This window comes from Myotis lucifugus, unplaced genomic scaffold, assembly GCF_000147115.1.
Source record: "Myotis lucifugus unplaced genomic scaffold, Myoluc2.0 scaffold_207, whole genome shotgun sequence".
Taxonomy (NCBI): Eukaryota; Metazoa; Chordata; class Mammalia; order Chiroptera; family Vespertilionidae; genus Myotis; species Myotis lucifugus.
In genome coordinates, this window is record NW_005871255.1 from 1,780,326 (window position 1) to 1,789,760 (window position 9,435).

Below are 9,435 nucleotides of genomic sequence, written 5' to 3' on the forward strand. Positions count from 1 at the left end.
TTCTTGTGACTCTTGTCTCTTCTTCAACTCTGCTCTGCGTTTGAGAAAGAGGAGCCTTGTGAGTCACAATACCTCTCCGTAGCCGGAGGGGACCTCTGTCTGTTCTCTGCAGCATGGCTGATCTTAGATGGGAAAGAGGGGCCGAGGAGACAAGGACATGCCCCCCAGGAAGTCTGCCTACACAATAGGGGTGGTGTATTTATTTACTCAGCCTTTTCCTGCAGGCAGCCCGGGCAGCGGCCATCTCATTTAGCCTTCAGGAAGTGTATTTAGTGGTAAGCTTTCTTTCTTTTCCTGTTAGTTTCCTGCAAAAGGACATCACTGTCTTCTCCGTGCAGCAGCTGATAAGAAGGATGTTGTTGCTCAAGGGGAGACAGACACATTTCCTGTCCCAGACTCAGCCATGCCAAGGGCACAGAGAGTGGGGCCTGGGTGTAGAAAAAGAAAACCTGATTTTCACGCATACTTCACTGGTGTCGTCTTCTTCCCTGACATACTTTCTTTAGTGGGACACATTAATGACGTCTTCCAGTTGTGTCAAACTTCACAATTTTCCAAGGTAGCGTCAGGCTGTATAGAAGCAGTCAGAGGCACTGTATTGGCACAACCTGGGTGTTCCTTTGGAGGGTTCATAGGAGGCAGCTCTGGGTTCAACACGCTCTGGGGAAATTATGCCAATAGAAGCGTAAGTTTACTCTCCTACTCATCCTGTTGCAGGCACAGGAACGGCACCAGGTGTCTGACCGGTGGTGTCAGACCAAACCTGGGCTCACCAACCTCAGTACTTGGGTTCTGGCTAGGAAAGAATTCAGAGCCAAGACCCAAACTGTAAAAGAACATTGATTTATAAAATCACAGAGGTAGAAGCAGCAATCCCTAGAAGAAATGGGCGGGGGGCGGGGGGGGGGGCGCTGGGATGTGGGAGAAGGGGGAAGGGAAAGTAAAAGGGAAAGGCGCTGGCATGCTCCTGGGAGGGAGAGTGCACTGGGTCCTCATCCTAAAGGTTTTAAGGGTGGAGACTTTAGGGGAGGTGCCTGGGAAGATCTTAATAGAATAGCAGCTTTCCAGGTGTGTCCTTTCAGGGTCTAGGTCTCCACTGATTGGTCCATGCCATGGCAGGGGGTCATTATTCAATGCAGCTGGTCCTGAGGGCAGCCATGGGGTCACTGGTCTGATTCTGTGGCTTTTCTGAGCCTGGAGCTAAAATACAACCGAGGCCTAGATGTTATCTCTAGGGAGGAACAGTCAGGGGGTTCAAACTGCATGACCAGCCATATGCTAGGGGAGAAAATGTCACCCTTGGCTCAAGGTTCCACCCTACAATTGTCCTTTGCTAGGTACCCAGGGCTTTCCACCCTGATGACCTTCTGTACCTAGCCCATTGTCCTTGCTCTGCTCATGTCTGTCTAACTGCCTACCACAATCCTACAGATCTCACCTTCAAAGTTACTACTGCAGGGGAGCCTCCTGACATCCCCTCTCCCAGCCACCACTGGGCTGGGTATCCCTGTCACACATACTGTGCTTCTATGTTGTTTACATCCCCTACCCCCCCCCCACACCCCCATGTGTAAACTTGCTTAGTGCCTGTCCCTCCTACAGCATGACAGCATTGTGATACCAAGAACCACATCTGTCCTGCTCACAGCTGCCGAGCACAGGGTCTGGCCTGCAGTAGTTCACTGAATATTTAGTGAATGAATGAGTCAGGAGTTGTCTCTAGGAGCCGTCTTACCATCCTACACCATCATTTATTTTGGGGTGGTGCTCTTGGAATTATAAAAAATGTGCTAATTATCATATAATGACCACTAGTGGTTATAGTAATTAGTATGTAAAAGCACAGTGGTGACGTATGACTAAATAAAGCCCTCCACCAGGGTGGATGGGGCCATCCCTATACTCTGAATTTGGAATCCCACTGCCAATCTCTGTGGGACTCCCATAGACAGGGTCATTCCTTTGGGGAAATTCTGTTCAGAGTTACCAACACTGGGAACAGGGAGAGCTCAGTTTCCTCTGGCTCAGTGAAACCATTCTAGTCTGAAAATTAAATTAAAATACTGGGCCAATGGTGGCCCTCGGGCTCTGAGATAGATTTCCCCATCAAGGGTCATCCCTCCTCCTGATTAAAAAAAAAAAAGGGCAACTCTTTCAGGATGAATGATGGAAGCAAAGTCTTATCCTGCTAATTTCCTCCTTCTCTCATTAGAGTCAAAGTTCATGGCCTCAGCCCCTCCTGGGAACAAGAGGGCAATCAGAGAGAAAATAAAAAACTTTCCCTTCCCATTCCTTCCTATCTCACAAGCTCTTAGTCTGTGGTTTCCTCTTCTTCTACTAAAAGGAGGTAAGGATTGAGGATAGAGAAGGAGAAAGAATGTCAGAGGATATAGTACTTGGATGGCCCTGAGATTGGGGGTGGGGGTGTGTTTAATTGGGTGAAGGATGGCAAGCCATAAAGAATCTCTGGAGATTCTTCAACAATTCTCACATCCCAGACAACTAAGACACAGCCCAGTTGCCAGGACATCAGGGAACCAGAAATGCAGTCAGTGGGAGGTGATGACAGCAAAGAAGCAGGCAGATCTGATACACAGGCCCCTGCAAAGAACTGTGCCCTGTGGGAGCCTGCAAACTGCTTAATATTTGGTAGTGAAAAGGAGTGGGTGTTGAATGTGAGACCTTGAATCATGAGATTCACACTCTATTTCCAGCTTAGTCATCAATTTATGGGAGGACCCCAAGCAAAAAATGAATGTCAGAGATGTTGCTTCACCTGCTGCCTATGGGAGGGGTACATATTTGTAAGAGGCTTTGAAATCTCTAGATGAGAAGAATGCCAGGAAGAGCTATTATTATTCTGAGTGTTGATCATATCAGAGCCAGAGCATCATTGAAATCAGCGGCCACAGTATTTTCATCTTGGGTGGATCAGTCCCTGGAGATCTGTTTTCTAATAGCCTCAGTTGAGAACAGGGTCATTGTTGAGGTCCATAAGGGATACAACCAGAAATCTCATCGGTGGTTGGTAGAAAATTCCAACCAAGCTCCAATAATTTTTCTGTGCAGACAGATCCTGGATCCTGGCCAAGTAAAAGTTGCCTAGAAGGATGTGCAGGCTGTGATCTGATAACACCTTTCCCTCTCGGTCTCTCTCCCAAGCCCTCTTTCTGCTCTCTTTCTTTTACATGTGTGTAAGGCTACTTAGAAACTTTGACTCATCAAGGGACACTTGGAGATTCCAAAATGATTACCCCAATTGTGAATATCCATCTCCAACCACTTAGCCTTTTTTTTTTTTTAAGGAAGTGGTTAAACCAGACCCTTTTCCTTTTTATTTGGCAGATATGTGACCCTGGTATTCTCCTTCTCTATTCACCCACTTCTACCCTGTACTATAAACACTCCTGTCCCACTCCCACCTCTGGTTTCTGTCCTGCAAACCATCCAGATTGCCACTCCGAAGGGATGTGTTACTCACTGAGCACTTAAATGATAGCATATTTCCTTTCCTGGACTTTTCAAGGCTAATAGGCTGACTAGATTTATAACAGGACTTTAATCTAAGTTCACAACAAATGTTTACCTGTCCTGAATAATCTAAGTAGCAGCCATCCATGGCATAATCCTCACAGAAACAGATATTGTATTTTTTTGCTATTGCACAAAGTGGGCAAAGGTTGTCTAGCTGAGGCAGAATGAATCACTGGATAAAGCCAGAGCTGCTTGTAAACCACGAAAAATCTTAAGAATGGACATGTGACTGCCAGGCATGCTTTAGGGAGAGAGCTGAGCTAATTCTATAGTATCACAAAGATTGTGGGTATGATCAACATGGACTATTCTCTCAAATCTCCAAATCCTGGGGCTTAAATGTCATTTAGAAACTTCCAGTAGAGATAAGCTTAGGACTGATTAAAAGGGAAACTACTTCAAAGTGCAGTTAATGAAGGCATGGAATTCTTATCCAGGGAGGCAATATAATAAGAATACAGAAAAGATCAGAGCAAATTTAGGAGTTGCAGGGCCATACATGAATAAACTGGCCATTTTTCAACCCTGGTCCTACATCAGAATCCCAGGTCCCTCTCCTAGTTTGAGGGATTCCGCTTAACCCGCTCCCTCAAGTGATTCTGATTCATAACCAGGTATAAGGACCACTACTTGAATATATTCTTCTCCAAAGTAAGAGACTATTGAATGGACTATAGGTTTAATCCAGCCCACTAATCTCTATGGTCTTACTTGCCAAACTGCTTGGTTAGTGGATGACAACTCAGAAACAGGCACAGCTGGTATCCTTGTGACATGGAACAAACTCCAGAGAAGCCATTAGACTCTGGATCCACTGACCAAATCTAGTAACAACATTATCCTCTGGTCCCTGGCTCATTTAGAACCTTCTCCGGGATCTGTGAGGCGTTCCCACCTCAGGGATGAATCAGTTGGGGCTTTTGAGAACAAGGTACTACCCTTTGGAAGGGAATATTCAGATTTGCTTCCCAGAATAAGGTACAGACTTCTTGAAATATTTCCCTCGTGGCTCTTTTAGCAGAGTACAAGGCATTCCTTCATTCAGTCAATAGTCATTGACCAGAAATTAGACACGTACCCTGCACTAATAGTTTGTTGCTGAGAATATAAGTAAATAAGACAGTGGTAAAACAGACCAGATGTTGTCCCTAGCCTCATAGGTTCTTAATAGGCTCCTAAAATGTTTACATTTTATTATAGTATCTCCCAGGAAACTCTACCTAAGGGTGACTCTACCCTCTTAGGAACACAGTGTTTGAGTTCTTCGGAAGACATCGCTGACCCGAGGCCATGAACAACTGTAAAAGGAGATGCCCATCTTTTCTTTTCCAATGTACATACAAGTGAAGGACAAAAATGAACTTCCAGAGGATGAGAACTATACCTGATTCACCCCTGGATACCTAATACCAGATACAGTACCTCGTGCATAGTAAGTGTTTGGCTTTTTTAAGTGAGTGAATGAATGCATGACGCTTGAATCTCAGTTCTGCCACTTACTGTGTATCCTGTACAAGCCACAGAATCTCCCTGCCCCTCTGCTTCCTCATAACTGGGAGAGTGACTACCTTGCCCAATTTATATAGGATTAAAATCACATGTTCTAAGAGTCATTAGGACTGTGGCTGGCATAAGACAGGCACTCAACCAACGGTTGTGGTGATGGTCCATACTTGTTACAAGTCTGAAGACCCGGGAACCAGAAGCTCCTAAGAGCCAAACTGTATGGTAAGACTGACACCTAGTGGTGCACTCTTGGAACATACACCTAAAGTATAGTCAATTGCTGGTTTGAAACTTAAATTGGGGAATAACTAAGAACGAAAGAGTACCTGTTTGTGATAAATGAAATAAGCCAGTAAGAGAAAGTTAAGTACCATATGATTTCTCTCATATGTGGAGTTTAATGAACAAACTGATCTAACAAGCAAAACAGAGACAGACTCATAAGTAGAGAGCAAGCAGACAGCTCTGGGGTGTGTGTGTGTGTGTGTGTGTGTGTGTGTGTGTGTGTGTGTGGAGGGTGTTGGGGTGGTGGTAGAGGGATTTAGCAAAAAAAGAAAAAAAGAGAGAGAAAGAACTCATGGACATGGACAATAGTGTGGTGATTGCGGGGGATGAGGGAAGTGAAGGTGGAAGAGGGTATAGGGGGAATAAATGGTGATGGGAAAAGTAAAAATTTTAAAAAGAGTACCTATTTTGCACAAGTAACAGTTGTTTTCAATCCTGACTGCATATTAGAATGACTTCTGAAGCTTTTTAAAAACTGATGTCTGTATTTCACCCTCAGAGATTCTGACTTAATTTGCAAAAGGTGTGGCACAGGCTGCAACATTTTTAATAAAACAATTTTAATATGCAACCAGGTTGAGAACCACTGCAGTTGACCCATAAGACAATTATTTTTCTTCTCATGTTACAAATGATGAACGTAAAACTCAAAATGATAAAGTAATTTGTATGGTTACGTAGTTATTCGCAGCAGAAGGAAATTTGAACTTGAGTTTACCATTTTTCTACTACATCACACTGCATGTACAGAGGCTTTGGAGTTCTGATGTGCTTCTCTGTGGGAGACTCAAACTCAGAGGCTGTAGGAATTCCATGACTCTATGGATGAAACACTCCAAATGAGCCTGGTGTCGATGGGATAGCATGGTCCAATAAACCCTCTCTCTAGACCCCCTCTTCTCAGAGCTTTAAACTCTACTGCTCTGTCGATGGGTAAGTGAGCAATATGAAGTTGTTTGACTCTGAACTGAATAGCTACAAGATAAATTTAGCCCAGCTGGTGTGGTGTGGGAAACCGCCTACTGTCTTCACTGGCAGAGAAGTATAGACAGAGAACCCAGAAGGCTGGTGACCCTTGAAGCCCTAGCAAAGGTCAGAGCTGTGCACCCAGTTAGTCCCGTCAATGGTAGCTGAAGCAACTTCCCCACCAGATAGTCATGTAAATCCTTATTGATAAGATAGTCTGCCTATTACTGGAAATTGCCTGCTGATGGGCTAGTCTGTGTGTTACTGGAAATTGCCTGCCTAAGGGCTATGCTATGGGTGTATCCCAGATCAATAAAAGTTTGTTGAGGCCTGAGCGCCAGTGGAAGTCCTTCCTCTTGAGTTGGACTTGCCCGCCTGGTCCCCCAATATTCCCAAATTATCTCTTGTCTTTCTCTTTCATTTGTGTGCGGCTCCTCTTCCAGATCCTGAACCCTGAACCACGCGGGATGTGGAGGGAAACATTTACAACAGTGTGCCTTAGCGGTTGAGAGTGGACCTATGAACCAGAAGGTCTCTGCTTTGATTCCCGGTCAGGGCACATGCCTGGGTTGTGGGCTCAATCCCCAGTGGGTACTGAAAGGGCGAGGACTACGCCCTCCATCTTACCCTGTGTCCTCCATTTTGGGGCAGCCATGTGCTTGGCAAGGAGCTTCTTCCCGGAAGTCTAAGCCTCTGCTAGCCACACCCAGTAACAAGACACCGACTTGCACCTGGCCAATCGGCAGGGCCCACAGTCCCCTCTCCTACCCTGACTCCACCCCCCTATAAAACTCCTCTTCACGCCGGGCTAGGCCTCTCTCTGCTTCCTGCTGCTGTGTCGGCAAGGTGGGGGAGCCGAGCTAGCTCGAATAAAGACTCTTATGCTTTTGCATCGGACATGGCTGGCTCCCTGATGTGGTTTCTTGGGGATCCTGAAATCTGGGCATAACAGGTACCATGCAGGAGGCAGCTGATCAATGATTCTCTCTCATCATTGGTGTTCCTATCTCTTTCTCCCTCTCCCTTCATCTCTGAAATCAAATACGTATTTTAAAGATAAATTTAAAACTTGCTTTTCCTTTTCTGAAATCATGGATATGTTAGAGAATTAAAACAGATTAAATGAATCATCCATTATGGAGTTCCAGAAAAGAGCTGCCTACACCGCTACTGCACACTTACATTTTTTGCCAAAACCGGTTGAGGTGATAGCTATGAACCAGTAAAGGAAAAAGAATATGTTTAAATTCTAACATCTGAGACTGTGTCCTGAATTGGCCTCCCACTGAGGTCCTCAGAGGACAGATGATCTTGAAAGGCGTGAGAAGCACAAGTCTCTTCCAAACCCATCCTGTACAAACTTCCAGCTCAGCCCAGGCATGGCAAGTGAAGGGGGCCTCACGGGGTCAGTGAGGGAGGCTGCAGCATCTTACAGAGAGGGCTGGGATCCAGGCCACTGCCTGGCTCAATTACTTGCTATGATGATTTCCCTGAATTTTATGAGGAATGATTCTTCAATTAGTGCTGGGCAGCAAATGGGAGCAGGCTGAGGGGGCCAAGGTTCAGCCAAGTGGGCAATATGCTAGAAACTCACCATCTGAAAAACCTACATCAAGTGCTCACGAACTGCCAGCCCAAGTTTGGCCCACAGATGTTTTTACACAGTGTTGCTTAGAGGGTTTTATTATTTTAAAATTAATCTCCAATATTCAACATTGGAGAGATTGCATGTAAAGATCTACATTTTTAAAAATGAGCTATGGTGTAGAGATTCTTGGCTGTCCTAGTCCTTGCTGTACCCCCGGAGCCTAGAATAGTGCCTGGAACATAATAACTGTTCAATAATGTTATTCAAAAAACAGTGCTATGAAATAGGAGTTATTTTCTTCATTTTACAGTGAATAAAAGAAATCTGAGAATTTAAGTAATTTAACTACGGTCACACAATTGATAAGTAACAGAATATTTGGATCTAGGTGTGTTTGACTGAAACCTGTGTTCTGTCCACCACACACACCACACTGCCTGGTGCCCTACACACAGTCATGAAAGGCTTTCAATTTAGACTTTTAAAAATCAGATTTACTGAGATAGAGCTAACATACCATACAATTCACCCATGTAAAGTGTAAAATGCAGGGTTTTTTGTATAACCACAGGGTTGTACCACCATCACCACAATCTAATTTTAGAACATATTTATTCCCCCTAAGAAACCTCATTACCAGTCAATTCCTATTCCCCTTCTCTCCAGTCCTTCCAGCCCCAAGCAACCACTAATCTACTTTCTGTCTCTATAATTTTGTCTATTCTGGACGTTTTATATAAATGAAATCATACAAAATGTGGTCTTTTGTAACTGGCTTTCTCCACTTAGCATAATGTTTTCCAGATTCAACCGTGTTGTGGCATGTATCAGTACTTCATTTCTTATTGACAAAAAATATTTCACTGGATGGATATACCAAATTTTTTCTATTCATCGATCAGTGGATGGAAATTTGGGTTGCTTCCACTTCGTGGCTATTATGAATAATGCTGCTATGATATCAATTTAGATTTTTGACATCATTTCAAAAGTTAGTCAATTTTTTGAGTTAAAAGCAATGTTAAGTGTATACATAAAAAATCTACCATCCTTTATAAAAATTCAGCTGGGCACTTCATTTAAAAAAAATAGTTGGAGCCTCAAAAAAGGCAGTGTCCAGCTCAACCTTGACCTCTGAGAGGCTCTGATACTGCCTCCAGTGAACAAGCCCATTTTATCCAACTAGACAACAAACTCCTAAAAGCCAGAAAATATTGGCGTATACTTCCTGGTATATCCATGATGATTAAATACAGGCATTTGGTGACTATTTGCTGACAACACAGACATCAAGAAATGGATACAGCCTGACCGGCATGACTCAGTGGTTGAGCATCAACCTATGAACCCGGATGCCACGGTTTGATTCCTGGTCAGGGCACATGCCTGGGTTTTGGGCTCGATCCCTGGTATGGGGCATGCAGGAGGCAGCTGATCAATGATTCTCTCTCATCATTAATGTTTCTCTCTCTCTCTCTCTCTCTCTCTCTCTCTCTTTCTCGCTCTCTCTCCCTCCCTTCCTTTCTGAAATCAATTAAATAAAAATAAATGAATAC